The 12,124-nt window shown below is 36.8% G+C and overlaps 1 protein-coding gene across 8 annotated transcripts in view; it reads right to left on the bottom strand.

The window, feature by feature from the left end:
* MLIP (muscular LMNA interacting protein) overlaps nucleotides 1-12,124 on the bottom strand; it is a 257,064-nt gene that overhangs the window by 163,836 nt on the left and 81,104 nt on the right. The window contains exon 1 of one of the 8 annotated variants that reach the window (XM_050789009.1): nucleotides 4,598-4,645. The exons of the other annotated variants lie outside the window; for them this stretch is intronic. The gene's annotated coding sequence lies outside the window, so the exon portion shown is untranslated. Of the gene's footprint in view, nucleotides 1-4,597; nucleotides 4,646-12,124 lie in introns of those variants that run through there. 8 annotated transcript variants of the gene reach the window in all.

The following is a 12,124-nucleotide window of genomic DNA, read 5'->3' as shown; positions in this document are numbered from 1 at the left end:
TTTTTGTTTAAAATAAAAGGGGAAGCAATAGCATCCTATTCCATGCTTTTGATATATTTACATATGAAGAATGCTTTCAAAAATTTTTATCATATTCCACAGGAAAAAAAAAAACTTTATCTGTATTACTCAGTTTTGACCAAGATAAAAACTGTGTTAGAAAGTGTAATTAAAATGCCTTAAACATAAGAGGGTTTAATTGATTACTTTAAGAAGTGCTAAACTTCTTACACTCGGGCTCAATTCACCAGGGCAAGTCACAAACCTCTCTAGCCCACAAGGTATCATATAATAGAAAGGAACAATGATAGCCAATGTTTTGTCATTAGAGTCACATATTTCAGAAGCAACTGCATTTTAAATTAGTTTCCACATACTTGGGCAACATAAAGAATAGGCTAAATATAAGTATAAATATAAGCATATCAAGAAAAGAACTACTTCTTAGAATACATGTTTCATATTTAATCTTAGTGCTTCATTTCATTTGTACTTTATGGAAATACATGACTTAGCAGAATTAGTGAAGGCAGATGTCAGAAGCCAATTTTTTCAGTTTAGTCTTGGGCTACTTAACTGTGATTGGAAGAATTACATAGAGAAGAATACAGGAGTAGAGCCAACAAATTGTGTGTGTGATACAGAGTCAAGAGCATGGGCTTCAGATCAGAGAGCACCGATGTGGCATCACATCACCGTCTGCACTTTCTAGCTGGGTGACCCAAGGCAAATTAGTAATCCCTCTGAGCTTCATTTATTTATGACCATAGAATTCATCACACAAACTGAAATGCTTTCAAGAGTGAAAAAGGGAGCACTATAAATTATTGCCCTGGGATAGAAGCATATTGAGCAAACCAAGACATAATCAGCCTACTTATTTGCAATATTTAGATAATATCTCACTCCATTAGGGTTAAAATGGCATGACATATGTTATCTTAGAAGTCTGACACATACATGTGTTCAATAACAGTTATTTCCTTTCTTCTCACACATAGAAAATTTAGAGGTTGGGACAAGATGAGGGGCTTATTGTGTTATCTTTTCAAAACGGAGTAAGATTAAGTAAGGCATCTTCTCCCTCTGCTTTGAATGCTGTCCCACAGCTCTCTCCCTAGTTAATTCCTGTTTGCCCTGCTGAGCTCTAAGAAACTCAGAGATTCCATGGTGAATATTTTAATTCACATCATGAGGTTAACATAATTTCTGACACACAACACACTTTATAAAATCATTACCTAAAGAGGGCTTCCCTGGCTCCATGGGTTAGCTACCACCTCCTGTTGAACCCTCTCTTAGCACTTGTACTTCCACATGGTATTTGCTGCTTTCAAATTATATGATCGTACAGTGAATTCTTTAGTGTCTGGCTCCCCAGTTGGAACATAAGTGCCACTCTCAGGGGAAATGTATCTGTTTTGTTTCCTGCTATATCCCCAGCATCTAATACAATGCCTGTCACATAGTAGGAGGTCAATACATGTTTATTAAGTAAATGAATGGTTGCATGCTTTATGCTAGATGTATGGAGGATTTAGAGAGGACGGGAGGGGTTTCTGTTTCAAGGATTTCAGGATCTGTCGGGAAATGAGAGTGATTTAAACACTATATTAATTTTGTCACTTTAAAGTGTCACTTTGAAGATATACCACATATAAAAATAGCAACCGAACCTGAATGCCAAAGCTTTGGATGCTTTAGTAATCTATGAAGTAAGCCAGCATCAGAGGGTTGTATGAGAGGCCAGGGTACATAAAGAAAGATGAGAAAAGCATCTCTGGTCTAGATCATTCCTCCCACTGTTGGCAACCATAGTCTGTCACCGTGGCTACCTTAAACAACCCACTCAAACCAAGAGCAGATTTCATCCCACACATAGACACCATTTAATGAGTTTTATGTGATGCTGCTCTTGATATTTAATGTATTACCTTTTATATTTCTCAGAAGCCATCAAGAGAATTATGATGTCCACTAGACAAGTAAGAAAAATGAAACTCAGGGAGATTAAATAACTTGCTCAACCAGCACATGAGACAATGGGATTTGAACTCTGGTCTCCCTGGCTAGAACCCAGGTTCATGTTGTACCTTGTTTGCTCCCTTCTTCTGCCAGCCTTACTTTAGAGATATACATTTATAGGAAGGTGATAAGAAGGGTGGAAATACAGAGTACATAACAATGCGCTAGCCAGCCAGAATCTTCTTTCTAATATGGTTCCTACCCAGGAGAATTGCACTCTGAGAAATACTTTTCTCAAGCTTCCAGTATCCATTCTCAAAATATGGCTGTATGCTCTGAGTTTCCCACTGTTCACAGCTGTTATTCTCTTACTATAAAAGCAATGTATGCTTATTTTGGAATTTAACTTTAAAATAGAAATGAGATAAAGAATATCAAAGAATACAATTAAATTGTCACTGGCATGTGTACTAAAGCTACATACTTTTCAATATGGATAGTACAACATAAGCACAGGAAATTATTGTTGAATGACTACATATGGTTACCATAAGTAGTTAGCAAACAGTATTTATGTTCCAAAATATCCAAGGTAATATGTGAGCTCTAAGATGGTGTTTTATAGCATCTACTTACTAATTCTACTAATGGAAACAATGGAATTTAGAGTCAGAATTGGGTTTAAAAACATAAATCTACTTATTATTCATGGATAATTCTATATAACTTACTTAAATTCCATGAACTTTAGTTTCTATTTTTATAAAATGGGCATAATAAAAGCATCTGAACCTCATATGATGGATGTAAAAATTAAATTAGATGACATATAAGAGCCCTAGTGTGTGGCCTGGCACATAGTAGATACCCAATAAATATTCATTTCTCTCTTTCTTTTTAGGATAGAGTAAATGTATGAGATTGAACAAAAATTTCTAATTGATAAGAGTATCAGAATATCACCATGTTTACTTACACTATTTCCTCCTGTTTCTCCCCTTAATATTTTTACTCCAAAATAAAATAGAAAGGCAGTTGCTAAGAATCTTGACCCTTGTCTACCATCACCCAAAAGATTTTTACAAACCCTGTGACTCTTGTCCACAATAGCTGAAAATCTTACTCATCAGAAGTTACATGACAATCAGTGGCAAGTTAATTGATCTAAACATTTGCTCTGTAACCTCTGGAACCAATCACCATTTAGACTGAAGTGTTGTTTTGAATGAAGATACATATATATTTGTAAAAAATTAATTGAATGGGTGAAGATTTGTAGGTGGATCAAATTACACTGGGATGGTCTTTTCTCTTGATTTTATGTTTGACACTTAGTAATTTTCATCCTGGGCAAAACAAACCAGCTGATGGCTACAGTTTGCCCATGTGTTTTCCCAGTCTAGGAGGTGTGCTGGGGACCAACACCATGCAATCATCCATGAAGGCAAGAATTAATGATGCCTGTTTGGATCACCAGTGTATCTCTAGTGCTTAACATTCAGTAGATGCTCAACATATATTTGTTGAATGAATGAATGGTTGTGGGCCTACCACAGAGAAAATAAGACAGTGCTATGTGTCAAGTATAAAGGAATAGTAGATAAAGGACAAAGCATTTTTTAGTTTGTGATAAGTCAGTAGCTGCAAATACAATATAATCCCCTCACTAGCACTTCTCTGACTAACCACATTAGTTAATAGAAAGTTTTCTAGGACAGAAATGACTACTATTTCAAAGGTGAGATATTAAGAAGCAACATAGAAAACATGAGGAAAACATTTTTAAAAATTTTCTTCTCATGGCATGTAATAAAGCAATAACATAGGATGGAAGAAGGAAAAATTTCAAGTCACTGAAATAATACATTATATAAAGATATTTTGTATATCATCAAAGAGAAACTGAAAGAGCAACCATCTTACCAGAAAAAAAGCACTTTATGTACTTATCAAGCTTGTCCACAAATTAAAATAAAGACACTACCAAACACAACAAAGAATGGCTCCATCATTTCCATAAATAAAACAGGTTATCTAACACTTAGAGTTTTTGTAAGAATTAAATAAAATTATACATGGGATGTCTCCAACATGATGACCACCATGTGAAAAGCTTTTAAAAGAGATTAGTTATTATTGTTGTAGCAGCATATTATAATCCTGAGTTTCCAAGGTAACTAGAAATCTAACATTAAGTACGTATGTAAAACCAATGCATGCCAGTGACATCATCATCATTTAAAAATTTCATAAAAATGATTACTGAATGTACTACAAAGCACCTTTCTTTAAAATCGGCATTTTGATTTCCTTTTTCCTCTGATCAACTTTTATCATTTTTTTCTTGCCTTTACATTTATGCCCTTACATCTCTGCATACAATGAAGCTGTATTCTCAGTTATGATTTTGTTAAGTGATAAGTCTACGTGGAAAGCAAGCCTATCCCCTTCAAATCTGCCTGTTCTAATTACCAATTCTAAAAACATAAATACTTTTTGAGAAGTCTTTGTTTTTGAACATCACAGGACTATTTTATTTAAAAACCTCTCTGTGATATCCCCGGTGAAAACATTTTAAGAATCACTTCTCAGTCTTTTGAAAGCACACATTGGCATTAATAAATCTGGTTACCTGAAAAGGGTTAGAGATGCTGAGCAGGCTGGCAATCTATAAGCCTTAGATTCCAATATGCTGCCCATACTCTGTGATGCACAGTTATATATTTTTTTTTTTCCAAATCAACATGTGACTGTGTAGGAGATAGGCGAGCCTTCAAACTATGTGAAAATAGCTTTGAGATATTCTAATGACATTCAATTGAGTAGCCTGTAGGCATAAAGGAATTTGAGACACAAAAAAAATCATTGTTTCAGTGCATAGTTATTAAAATGTTTTGCTATAAAGACAGAAAGCCTTCTTTCTTTTTGGAGACATTTACTAAGGTCCACAATGTTTTCTGTTTTCTCAATAAGGTTACCAGTAAAAATGCAGTAAATTTTTCTTCAAGACTTCAAATTGAATTTAAATTATTTTTTAAATAATAAAATTTCCTGTCAAAGCTGACATGGGAAATATACAACAAACTAATTCCTTTTCAAAACAACTTTTTTGGTAAAGAAGAATAGATGATCATTAAGCACACTTAACAGTTTCTATGAAAATGTATCTGAGATTTTATATCAGAAGAATAAATGTGGATTTTTGCAAAGTCATTACTTTTTAAAGAAATCTTTGGACATTCTAGATTCTTAAGCATGAGCTCAGCAGCCAGACTGAGCTTCAAGTTTCAATCCCAGTTTTCCCACTTAATAGCAGTGAGACCTTGGACAGATTTCTTACTCTCTCATTGCCTCAATTTTCTCATCTGCAAAATAGGGATAGTAAGAGTAGCTACCTCATAGGGTTGTGGTTACATAAGCTACATAAGCCTTTGGAACAGTAGCTGGCACATAGTAGGCACAGAATAAATATTAACCCCTATTATCAGCTATTATTCACAACAGGATTGCCATACAAGTTTTAAACAGCTCGTTCACTATTTTCCACCTTTCTCTACCCATTCCCACATCCTCTTTCAACACTCTAAAGATAATCAATGCGTGACTCTTGCTACTCAAATAGTTGACTTTCTCTTTCCCTGAACTTCTGTGTTCTAAATATTGTTTGTCCCTTTCATCTTCAAGAAAGTCTTTCTCCTGGTCTTCCCTGACACCATCCTGCCCTGGTTCTTCTCCAGTGACTTCCCTGTTTCCCCTCCTCCTTCAAGAGAAAGACCCAGCTGATCACTCCTGTAATCCCAGCACTTTGGGAGGCTGAGTCAGGAGGACCACTTGAGGTCAGGAGTTTAAGACCAGCCTGGGAACAGAGTGAAACCCTGTCTGTACAAAAAAAAAAAAAAAAAAAAAAAAAAAAAAAAAAAAAAATTAGCCTGGTGTGATATGCACATATAGTCCTAGCTATTTGGGAGGTGGAGGTGAAGGAGTTCTTGAGCCCAGAAGTCCAAGGCTGCAATGAGCTATGATCGTGCCACTTAACTCCAGCCTGGGTAAAATTTTGAGACCCTGTCTCTAATAAAAAAGAAAGAAAAAAGAAAAAGAAAGAAAGAAAGAAACATCCCCAAGCCTTAACATTTGGCATCCTCCTCTTTCCATTGCCTGAGGTCTCTCCTCCCTGACTCTCCTCTCTCATGTTCTCTACTCTCATGGTTTCAATGCTCATGAGAACTGGCTGATTTCAATGCGCATTTCCTGTGCTCTCTCCTGAGCTCCAGCTTCTCCTCTTTGATGTTTCACTTGCTGACTCTAATATGAGCAACCACGGTGCAAGTCACTGGATTGAGGAGTTTGACAAACATGAGTGTGAGGCTGGGTTCTGCCATTTACAAGTTGTATGACTTTGGTCAATTGTCTTCCTTCCTGAAAATCTCCATTTCCTTATATATATAATAGGCCATTTATAAAACCTATCTGTTAGGCTCCATTAGATAATGCAATATATATAAAGCATTTGAAATAATGCCTGTTACATAGAAAACCCTCAACATATGTTAGATGATTATTAATATTGACCTCCAACTAAATATGCCCCAAATATTTTGACATTTCACACACGTGTATAAAATAACTCTTCTTCTGTATAATTTCTAGAAATGTTTTACTGCCACCATCATTTTCAAGACACTAGATTTTAGCTTTTTTTATCATTTTGTCTCACTTGTTTCCATCATCTGAGTGGTCCTACATTTCAACTGTAATTTTAAAATAACAATAATTTTAAGTTGTGTATGTTGCTGCCTAGTTGAAGGGATACTCTTCAGCCTCCTTTATTAGTACATACGGCTATGTAACTAAGTTGTAACCAATGAGAAGTAATTGAAAGTAAGTTTCTTTAAAATATGTGGCATGCCCTTCTTTATCTCATCCTCCATTCTGCTGTCTGGAATTTGGATGTGATAGCCAGATCCCTAGCAGCCATCTTAGATCCTGATGATAAGGACTTCACTCTAACGAAGACAGAATCATGAAAAAATTGACAAGAAGAGATCTCAAACAAGAACAAAACTAAATTTCTGAACATTTTTTTAATGTGAGAATAAAGCAAACATCTATTTTGGGGTTTTCTCTCTTTTGCACAGCCAGATCTAATCTTAAGTAAATTAACAACAATTCAATTTCTAACTCTTCCCTAACATGTAGCCTTCTTGGTAGCCAGGCCAACTTCCTCACAGTTGCACTACCTGCTTCGGCTCAGTTGCTTCATTTCCTGTCCTTCCTGTCTTCTTACCCTCCACTATCTTAGGTCAAGAGTTCAGATCTACCAGGAGTCTTCTTTAATTTTGAAGTGCTCAGCTCTCTTCCTCTCATCTAAAAACATTGTAGCACTTACATTCTGTCCCACAGCATGAATGACCCACATGGAATAGTCCTGTCTCTTGAATTGTTTGCAAAATCACTAATAACTGGGTGTTGCAGGCTGGATTATCTGGAGATAGTTGCAGAGACAAAATTCAGGGTGCCAGATATTTATGAGAGAGCAACTGATAGGAAGTAAAAGGAAGAGGCAGGATTGGCAGAGGGAGAAGTTGGATGATGAAGCAGACCCAACGGAGCCTGGGCTAATTGGGTAAGGAGCTTAGGAGCTCCCTAACACTTGGTATTAGGAAGTGCTGCCCATAAGTGCTTCCCATATCCAGCCAAAGTAGTCGAGGCTTCACCCGCTGTGGGCTTCCCTGAGAAGGTAACCTCAGTGGAAAGCCTCTCTGCAGATGAGGTTGACCCTGAAGGAGGTGACAGTTGGATGCTACCTGCCAACCACACCTTCCACAGCTCAACAGCAAGCCCTTTCTCAAAACGGGATCTGGGCACCACATTTCTGTGTCTGCCATACTATGTCAGCATTTTATGCTTCTCTTTCCAAAGTACCTATTTTAATAATAAACCTATAGCAAGTATTCGATAAATACTTACAGAGCTCTTCAACTGAATGTATTCCAAGCTTGGTGTAAGAAATATAATCTGTACAAAGTTCAGGAGATAAATTTTCCTGTGCCCCCCAGAAAAGTCTTAAAAAGTTCCAAGTATCTTGGACCGCAGGCATGCACCACCACATCCGACCAAAAAATTTAACAAGTTCCTTTGTAAGAACAAATCTTTTCAAAACATTTCCCTTCTGCTTCCTGGAATTGGTATTTACTTTGCATAAGATATAAGTTTTTTGTTGTGCAGAACATGCCTTTTTTACTTCACTTCATACATCGCCTACCTGCTAGATGCTGCTAGGGCCTCCAGTCATACTCCATCTGAAGTACCAGCAAGTGGGAGGGACCTGCCCATTTGACTTGCTTATTATGAGGAACACCGTGCTCTCGGGGAAAATCTTCTAAGGAAGAAAACTTGCGATTCATCTTGAGATCATGAAAGCAAATTCATGAACAAACAAATTCACGAATTCAAACTGAGAACAGAGATTCTGACTCTGCAAACTCTGACTAAACTTGCGCTGTTGTTTCCACTCTTCTCTCATAAGCTCTTTCACTCGAAGATTACTTGGGGGTCTCTACAGATCTCATAAATAATTTCTCTCTCCCCTTTGTTAAGGGGCCAATAGAAAATGTCATTAGAAATCAGACAGTTTTCCCGTTTCCTGTACCCTTCTTTTTTACTCCAATCACTCTATCCAACTCCAACTGCATTCTAGTTACAGGAGGAGTCAGAAAGGGATTGGGAGGGAAAGGAAAACCCAGAATTGAATGAGGTCCTAACTCTGGTCATCAGTAAATAGGACAGCAACACGGGGGAAAAAAGCACCAAAGATAAATAATAGTTATTATTATTTTAAAAATAATGAAAATAAGTGAAAAGTCAGTCTAAGGTGGGTTAGTTGAGACCCACCTTCCTCTCACTTTGTCCTGACTTCTTCTGAGTAGAGGGAGCAAAAGTCTCTCTTCCCCATTATGTATCTGAATTGTGACCAATACATTTACTTTAGCCTCGAGATAAGCCAGATGAAGTAATCACAAGGTGAGTTTGCTTTGTGTGACTGCCTGCTGCAAGTCTTCCTATATCTCTGTCTACCCACCGCTTCCCAAAATACATCTTTATGGTAATTTAGCCCCTTTAAGAATCACTCCCATCTGTTCTCTGCTATGACGATAGTTACTTCAAGAGATAGCTATCTTTGCTGGCTGGCTGTGGAGCGTGGTGGTGAGGGTGGTTGACACACAATCTACAGAAAAGTCACCCAAATGTAATCCATTTGTAAATCATCACTTGAGTGTTTTCGAAATGTTTGTGTTTGGAGGTTGTTTTCTTCATTTCCCTGAGCCAGAAGGCCTTGTCAGAAAATCAAACTTCAAAAGTGACAAACTGCTCTGATCATATAAGGGTGGTTTAGTTGCTAGGGAAACCACTTTAACAGGAGAAACAGATCCTATTTGTGAATTTATAACTGAGAGAAGAAACAGATGCTAAGTTTCTGAGTGAGTCTAATTTACTTTAAAACACATTTGGGGTCGGTGGGTGGCAGCAATGAGGGTTATATTTTTTAGGACATAGACATAGCAAATTCTCCAAAATTTAGGAAACCTTAGTGTAGCACAGAAATTATGGGTAAAAAACAAGAATGTCTGTCTTCTTCTTAGCTTTGTAAATTAAAAAACAGTCAGAAACAAGACAAATATTTTTTCCCAGGACACTTGTGGGATATGGGAAAACTGCCAGGACTCACCACCAAGCCCCACACAAGTAAAAGCTTCTGACAGTGCTGATGGTGTGATCTTAGGAAAAAAAAACAGAAATCTCTTGTGAATACTCTGCAAATATTTGCAAAGGAGTTGTCCAGAATAAAATAAAAATATGCAGACTGAGGCTGCTTTATGCAAAAATGGACAAGGAGAAGACCTAAGTTTTCTCTCAAAATACTTATCCATACCTGCCAATTAAGCCTCAACATGTAGAGCTTCGATTTTCTTATCTTACAGGAAGTTTCAGATTCTTCCCTGAAAATGAATTTTGATACCAGGGAAAAGGAAAAACCTAGGCAGTAACAGGAGTGGCTTCTACAATAAGATAAAAGAATTCAAAGCTGGTCGCCAAATAAAATATTATTATTATTGCTGTTATTAATATTATTGTCATCGTTATTATTATTACTATTAACACCATCATAATTTATTATTTCTATCATCACCAACATAATAATTATAACGCTTATCCTCTTCATCACCATTACCACTTTAAAATAAAAATAGCTCCTCTTCTTTGGATATTTATCATGTGTCATAAATTGTAAATGCTTTACATTCATTTTCAGACAATTCCCAGAAGTTGGCAAACTCTTTCTGTAAAGGGCCAGAAAGTAAACATTTTAGGCTTTGTGGGCCATACTGTCTTTGCCACAGCTCTTCAGCTCTGCCACTGGATGACAAAAGCAGTCAACGAAAATATGCAAAGAAATTAGTGTGCCTATGTTCCAATACAGCCTTCAGCCTGGTGTGTCACAGGGCCTGTAGCAGAGGGAGTAAGTGTGCCTATGCGGATGCACAGTAGTAATGGGTCATGGTTGCCTCCTAATTTCCAATAGAGCAGTCCGAAAGTGCTTTCTGGACCAGCCATAAATCATTTTGTAAGCACCAAATGCTAAATGACTTGAATTTGGAATTCCACATGTGTTTTAAAAAGCCCCCTCGTTTTAGCAGCTAATGAGCTTTTTGACCTTAGACAACACTTGTGTTGCCAGACTCCAGATTTCCCATCTGTAAAACACAGCTGCTTGCCTAGATCCGTGTTTTTCCAACCACAAGTCATGACTATGAGTGAGTCCTGTTTGGCATTTTTAAAATGAATTAGATAAAAGAAGAATAGAATAGAACAAAATCAAATTTAATAGAAAATACATTAGTAAGCACTATTTCAGAGATATATGAAGAGGCTCTGTTTCAGATATATATGAACACACACACACTGTACTTGTGGTTCACAAATTTGAAAGTCACTGGACCAAATGACCTGAAAGCTCTGTGCAGCTTTAAGATTCAATAACTTGAGCTGGGCACGGTGGCTCATGCCTGTAATCCCAGTACTTTGGGATGCCGAGGCAGGCAGATCACCTAAGGTTTGGAGTTCAAGACCAGCATGGCCAACATGGTGAAACCCCATCTCTGCTAAAAATACAAAAATTAGCTGGGCATGGTGGTGCACGCCTGTAATCCCAGCTACTCGGGAGGCCCAGGCAGGAGAACTGCTTGAACCCAGGAGGCAGAGGTTGCAGTGAGCCAAGATCGCGCCACTGCACCACTCCTGCCTAGGCTACAAGAGTGAATACTCTCTCAAAAGAAAAAAAAATAGATTCAATAACTCTGTAGTCCATCCTCCCTGCAATAAAACCACTCAAATCACACACTGAAGTGATGGAAAGTCAATGGGACTATAATTCTTACCAATCCTCTCAGAAACTTAGTCTTGCAGTTGTTGAGAAAATTTAAAACCATTTTAATTTAAATAAACCATTTTAATATTAAAGCCATTTAAATATTATTATATTATGAATTATATTATAATGCTATTTATATCATTATAATAATAAATTTATACCATTATAATAATAAATTTATACCACTGTTTATATATTAACAGTAGTGATACTTTTGCTCCACTGTGGGTATAATTATACCTATATTTAAATATATTTTATTGGGAAAATATGATCAATAAAGAAATATGTTCTGCAGAACTTGCCTGACTTTTATGGTACTACTTGCCTATCTATGAATACAACAATAATATCAAATAAGATGTCAATAGCCTGTCAAACATGGGACCATTGTGAAATGATTTGAACTTGTACCAAGATATATAAAAGGGGCAAAACTTTCTAGTTCTTGTTTTCATTTGAGGGATACAGTATATGCTATTGCTAGGCCAATAATTATGATTTGCATTGAAATTGCAATTCACAAGTATGTAGAATGATCCAGCCAAAAAAACTCAGCCCTTTTGGTTCCATTTAAATCTGGAAGCCCTAGAGGAAACACTACTCATTTGCAGAAATTGTAGTGCCAGTGCGTGTGATATATTGAATGAAAAGGACAGGAAAGACACTTCAAGCATTCACCTTCTGATATTGAAACCCATCCTATTTTTAATCCTCTCTCGGGTATTT

This window comes from Macaca thibetana, chromosome 4 (genome assembly GCF_024542745.1).
Source record: "Macaca thibetana thibetana isolate TM-01 chromosome 4, ASM2454274v1, whole genome shotgun sequence".
Taxonomy (NCBI): Eukaryota; Metazoa; Chordata; class Mammalia; order Primates; family Cercopithecidae; genus Macaca; species Macaca thibetana.
This window is presented reverse-complemented; position numbering and strand designations above follow the sequence as displayed.